Genomic DNA, 6,860 nt, shown 5'->3' with positions numbered 1-6,860 from the left:
AAGAAGTAGGGTCCACGTATTTGACGCTCACAAGTAGGAGGCTTCCTGTTGAAGGGTCTAGATCATGCTAACATAGGGAACAAAAGTCTACTTATGCTTTTGAAAAATTCCTCCTTCATTTTTATTAGAATTAATTTAAGAGAGAGCCAAATTGGAATACCAGATAATTGCCCAATCGTGATGTCACGTCAAGGTGGTGTGCCATAGGTATCACCCTTGATATTTGATCCAACAGCAGCCTCTTAAAAGGTGGTCTGCTGTTGGATCAAATATCAAGGGTGGCACCGCTTTGACGTTACTTCACGGTCGGGCATCATATAAAAACTCCGAATACCATATGGGTTTTTAGTTTTCTAATAGGGAAGTGCTATCAGCACTACTGTATTTTGATGAGGGCACTCCTCACTTTATTAGAAGTACGGTATGGACAACACTATAGGATGACCCAAACAGTCCATTAGATGGGCCACAGCCTAAATAGGTTATGCCCCAAAAATCATTTCCACAGGTTAATCGTAACCCTCCTATCTGAATGTTATAGTGTTGATCTTAACCCTCTGTAGATCGGAGGGTTAGGATCAACCTATGGAAATGATTTTTGGGGCACATTCTATTTAGGTTGTGGCTCATCTAATGGACGGTTTGGATCATCCTATTTTATGGGGTGTGTGGGCCGCACCGTAATTCTAATAAAGTGAGGAGTGCCCTCATCAAAATACTGTAGTGCGGATAACATTTCACGAAAAATAATCTATAATATTAGACAATGAAAAATAATATCTAATTTCTTAGATGTGAAGGGGCATTTTGGTTAATTTTAAAGACAAACGCTAAGTTGGCAATTAGAAAGTTTTGGTTGATGGGTGGGAATATATATTGGAAAATGAGTCTTCCTCATTTGGCTAGTTCATTTTCATGGATTTTTTTTTCAAAATTAAAAATTTCCTTATTTTCTAAGAAAACACATTCCTATTAAACTCTATATTTTCTTAATGGAATTATTTTCCATAATTTTTATGACTTTCCTGCATTTGGCTAATTCATTTTCATGGATTTTTTTTTCAAAATAAAAAGTTTCCCAGTTAGATAACTGGATTCCTATTTAAGTTCCGAAGTTTTTATTTTTCATGTAATTATTTATTTCCTTGTATTTTTTTCTATAATTTTTTCCTCAGATTCAAACGGCAACTTTGTAGAAGATCCTAGGGCCGATTTGGATTTTGAATTGGGGTTCTTTGATGATCCAAAACCATTAATCATAACCATTGAGGGTTTCACACTTTTCACCCAAATGAATGGCTTAAATCATTTCTCTCATTGAGGGTCGTATAAAAGTTAAAACTCTAAAATGAGTTTGCTTTTCATTTGGTCCCTCATTTATGCTGTGTTCTCTTATTTGCTTTCCCCCTGGGTTTCCGCGGTAAACCACAGTTTTTTTCCGCGGAAACTCTCATTTTCGTGTTCTTTTATTTTCCTGGGAAACTTTTTTACCTTACGTGGAAAATAGAAAATATTACATGGAAAAGATATTTCTGTGACTTTTCTCCCTCGACTTTTCCGATAGATTATATCGGAAACCCTAGTTTCCCTCTTACTTTCCCCGACTCAAGCACGCTGTTGTGTGGAGAAAAAACAAGGGCAAAACTCCATCTTCGACCTCCCGCTTGGCCATTGTCTTCAACCTCATCGTCCAAATAGTAGGTACTCTCTCTATCTCATTTTTGTATTTTATTTTTGAGAAGTCCTTGTGTGCTCATCTTCTCTAAACCTGAAATAGGTCTTGTGCAAAATATATCTATATATTTTGCATCAGATATTTTTGTCCCTTTATATGGTGTTGCCATAAAGTAAAAGAACAGTACGGCCCACTTCATAGGATGATCCAAACCGTTCATTTGTTGGGCCAAAATGTAGATCCAAACCGTTCATTTGTTGGGCCAAAATGTAGATCCAAACCGTTCATTTGTTGGGCCAAAATGTAGATAGGCTGTGCCTCGAAAATCATTTCCATTGGATGATCATAACCTCCGATCTAGTGAGGCACGATTATGTGCACTCCCTCTGTAGATCGGAGGGTCATGATCATCCTATGGAAATGCCGAACGATTCTGATCATCTGAATAGGTGCGGCCCACATGTAGAAAGGGTGTCTGATATGGTCCAGTAGATGAGCGATTTGGATCATCCAAATAGGTGGGGCCCACATGTTTGTGCACTCTAATTTCCGCTCAGCTCAATTATCTCATCATCAGTTCATCACTCACTCCCCTCTCCATCACTCACTTTCCCTCACCTCTTTTCACTTGATTTTATATTTGGACCCATACATCTTTACCCCCTTCTTTTAAAAGCAGTACAACGAGAGTTTCCACAAGGTTGTAAGAAAATATCGGGTTTTAGAGCCCTTAAAAACTTTCGGTTTCTTCTCGTGTCGCTTTAGGCCTTTGCCTTTGCCTTTGCGCGTTATCTTCCTACTCTAACACCCGTGCGTTCTCTTCCCTCTAAATCGTGGAAACTGAAAGTTTTCCTAAGTTAAGGGTAAGATCGGTATTTCACGTAGGCATCCAAGGCATCTATCTAGTCTTGTCCTTCCTCCGCCCCCTATCATCAAAACAGCCCTAGAAAAAACGTTCTACAGAGAGAGATTGAGGGTTTGGTTAGAGAGAGAGAGAATCCCTCGGCTTTGATCGGAAAAGAAAGATTGTGGTGGGATAAAAACCGTATCAATACCACAGGTGAGTGATCTTCTCTTTCTTTTTCTCTATCTCTCTAATGATTGATTAAAATGAAAACCCTAGTATCCTTTATAGTTTCTTATTAAATTTGATAGGCCTTAATCGTTGAGGAAATGCACTTTTTAGTCAAAAACCATATCAATAGAGGCAAGATCTTTGATCTATGTGCTGTTTTTATGATTAGTATTTTATATACACAGTCTTCGTTAAGATTCCCCCCTTTCAGTTCATTTTCTTGGGTATAATTATCATTTTTTCATTCATTCATTAGGGTTTGAGCACTCTTTTGAAGATGAGTTCATATGGGATGGTTAACATCTTCTATTCTATTTTGGGTGTTTTTAAGATTTTTTAGATGGTTTAATTCTACTTTTTTTTTTGTTTTAATTAAAACTCAAATAAGTTGCTTCTATTGTGCGAAATAGGTTTAGATCTATGCTACCAGTTGAAGAGGAGTAAGAGAGAACCATTCTAAAAAATAAATAAATAAAGGAGTAAGAGAGATTTCATGCAATAATATTCATGGTTTTTATTTTTCTATTTTCCCCTTTCCAACTAAGATGTTAGTTACATAATTAAACTGCTTTGAATACCTTGTAGGATTTTTTGGAGTTTTTCTGATTTTTAGATACTTACACTGTTATTTGGTTTGAGGCTCATTTTGCGCGATGGTTGTTGGAACTGAAGGGATTTCGGGGAGTGATTGTTGCAATAGAACCGTGAGTTTATAATTATAATATAGCAGTTAATTTGTAATTATAATTTTATAGCTTTATTAATTTTAGGTATGTTTTAGCTCTATTTGTTGCTCTTCCTCCTTGATTTTTGTATTTTTGGAGTGCCTAGCAGCTCCCTTGTTATTTTGTTTATCTTTGTACTTTGACCATCTTGGTCTTCTTCTTTGGTAATAAATCGTTCGGCCATCATTAAAAAAAAAAACAACTTTATTAATTTTGTAAGAATTTTGAATATTGTTTACCAAAATTTTCAAATATCAGCTGATACTTTATTTTCTTAGAGCCTATTATATCTGTTAGTATTCTAGAGAGCGGTCCGGGGGGGGGGGGGGGGTTGGGGGGTTGTTAAAGAAGTGATTTACTGTTTTCAATGCCTATTTACAATGTATTTTTAAATAAGGTGGGAAGAACTTAGAGAAGGCGGCGACCCAATTTTTCTAGATACATGATGACATGGTAGTTTGTTACTTTGTTTGATGGTCCTCTGCTAGTTTCATATGCTGTTGTGGCTAATATAATGATCAATGCCTTACTAAAGAAGATACTCCACCTCTTTATTACCAGTCAAAACCTCACACATGACGCATTAAGCATGACTTCTAATAGAGAAACATATGTTGTATCAAATAACTCGATATATGGGGACGACTCTCTTCTCTCTCTCTCTCTCTCTCCATCTCTCTCTTTATATATATATATATATTTTAAACACACACACACACAAACACACACTAGTATTTCGAGCCCATGCGATGCATGGGTGTAAAATGGTGGGCCTCATCCCATCAAAGCATGCAGCGTAAAATAGTGGGCCCTACCTTAATACATAGGTTTGGGTAGAGATGGTGTTCCCAATCAATACCGAGGTGTAAAATGGTAGGCATTTGATTGCTGACCCTTTCCATGATTTTCAGTATTTACTTGATGTTAATAGGGCTTGTAGAGACTTTTTAGGATGTGTCTGGCAATAATTCTTATGATTCTTGAAAGTGACCAAATTGGGTAGAGCGACTCCTTAGGACGTGTATGGAAACAATGCTAGATGACTACTTTGCTCCACAATTTTTGCTTTTTTAAGAAAAACCAACTACGGGGTTGGGTTTTCCCCTAAGGGCAAGAATAAACCGAGTTGCTCGAAGACTCATACTTTTAATGAGGTATTACTGATAATGGAGATGGGTCTACCCTTTCATTCAAATTCTATCAAACATCTCCAGCACTTGAGATTTGGGATGGATGAGTGCATTGTATGGGTATTTTCAATTACGAAGAAACCCAATTGATTGATTAGATTTTATAGCATTGTTTGATTTAAATTTGAGCATAGACAGTAGTATAATGATGTCAATTCTTTATCACATAGATCTTGAGACTTCTTTCCTAACTGTGGTTAAGGAAATTACCTTCTTGCTTGAAAATGCATACATATTAGGTTGTTTTCACTTAAAAGCTATGATTTGGCCGACACATAGAATTTATTGCTGACACACGTGTCGTGTCGTGTCTGACACTTTTAAGTGTACTGCTAGAAGTGCCAGTAACTTATACGTGTATGAGTGTGCCACTATTTCTAAATTTTTAGCGGTTTCCATGTCAAATACGCATGTCGAAACTCGGCACATGAATCTGTGTCCATGATGTGGTTAAATTTCGATTTATTGATCGAATGGTTAAATTTCGATTTATTGATCGAATGACTCAAGAAAATTCTAACCGAGACTCTCTGAATAGCTAGATCTCAAATTCATTGCGATCAATGAAAGTTTAATACATGCATTTAAGATTCAAAGCAAAGAAAAGTTTAGATTTATTGAGGAAACAAGTAAAAGAGGGTTTTCCTAAATCTCAGATCTAAAAGTTCATCTGAGATCAGATCCCCAAAATGAAGGTGCACACTCCTATTTATAGTGAAAGAAACCATACATCTCTCGTTCGGTGTATCAGCTACGTGTCACATTTCCATTGGTCTTTTATTATTATAATCGTTTCAGTCGTATACTCCATATATGTCCTCCCCGTCGCGATTGTGGGATCGTGGGATTGAATCTGTAACAACTTTTGCTGACGTGGCTTTGAGGAATCTTCTACTTTTATAAATGTGGAGTAGTAATTGACCGTCGGATCGTAGTTGCCACATGTTTTGATCATAGGGAAAGTAGGGTCAATTTTACGCCCAACAGTCCACAAATCATGATTATATGTAATTTCTATTTTAGCCATGTCCCCGTTTCTAAATTTTGGGAATTTGCTGTGTCCGACACTCCATGTCCGTGTCGACATGCAACACTCGTGTCCGTGTCCACAATTCATAACTTAAAAGGGAGCTGTGAACCTTGTCTGTTCACTTAAAAGGGAGCCGTGAACCTTGTCTGTCTTGAGACTCCTTTCCTAATCATTGTTGAGGAAATTACCTTCTTGCTCGAATATGCATACATATTAGGTTGTTTCACATAAAAGGGAGCCGTGAACCTTGTCTTACTATTTTTGAGATTGAATTCCATATTATGTTCACACATTTTTTCACAACCAACATTCCTCGACAATAAGTTGTTGTTTTGACTTTTGAGCCCGGTGAACTCGTCAAGTTTGTGTTGTGTTTTTATTATTAACTAGTTGCAGTCCCGTGCGATGCACGGGGCGACAAAAAAATTATGATGTTGAAATATTTTTCTTAAAAAAATGCAATTTGGAAATGCAGGTTGTGTGTAAAAAAATGTGAAAAAAACAAAAATAATGTTAAAAATCAAGAAAATCATCGCCCAATATGATTTATAAAAGTTATCAAGAAAATTAAATTCAGGAAAATTAAAATTAAAAAAAAAACTGCTTAACAGAAATTTGTCAATTCAGGTCTACAGTAATAGTGCGTATGTAGATTTAGTTTCAACTTTGCTTAAAGTATGTAGTTTAACTAAGAAAACTCAATATCTTAATCATACAAAAAGATTTATAACAATAAAAGACCATGTATTTATTAGAAAATGGAAACATAACAGTAACCTAAATTTCAATAACACGATATAAGAAATCAGGAATGCCAACAACCAACATAGGAATTAAGACCAAAAGAAAAGTGCAAGCAAAAATCCCCACATTAGAACAAACATATTCTTAGTAACCCAATCCAATCAGATGTTATCATAGGAAAGAATATGGCATATTTCTTGAAAATGATAATTCATAAATTGTTTGAATGGTGAAAATGATAATTCATAATAGCTATATGCGATAAATATAGAAGAAACTGAAGAACATAAAATGGAAAATCTGACTGCTAAAATCAAGAACAAAGCAATTTGAAGTAGGTACCGGTTGCGTAAGGAGCCTGTAGAAGAATGCCTGCGAAAAGGGAAAACAAGAAGTGCATCAAATCATAAACAGGGTGTGG

At 36.1% G+C, this 6,860-nt stretch overlaps 1 protein-coding gene across 2 annotated transcripts in view; it reads left to right on the top strand.

Moving 5' to 3' along the window:
* The first annotated feature begins 2,621 nt into the window (after positions 1–2,621).
* LOC143884633 (cyclin-T1-3-like) overlaps positions 2,622–6,860 on the top strand; it is a 28,323-nt gene continuing 24,084 nt past the window's right edge. The window contains exon 1 of one of the 2 annotated variants that reach the window (XM_077388298.1): positions 2,622–2,735. The gene's annotated coding sequence lies outside the window, so the exon portion shown is untranslated. Of the gene's footprint in view, positions 2,736–3,331; positions 3,455–6,860 lie in introns of those variants that run through there. The other variant, XM_077388299.1, reaches the window with a different exon arrangement.

This window comes from Tasmannia lanceolata, unplaced genomic scaffold (assembly GCF_043159265.1).
Source record: "Tasmannia lanceolata isolate RefF3 unplaced genomic scaffold, GAP_Taslan_0.1 ptg000008l, whole genome shotgun sequence".
Lineage (NCBI taxonomy): Eukaryota > Viridiplantae > Streptophyta > Magnoliopsida > Canellales > Winteraceae > Tasmannia > Tasmannia lanceolata.
Note: the sequence above shows the minus strand (reverse complement) of the source record. Positions and strands in the feature narration are given on the sequence as shown.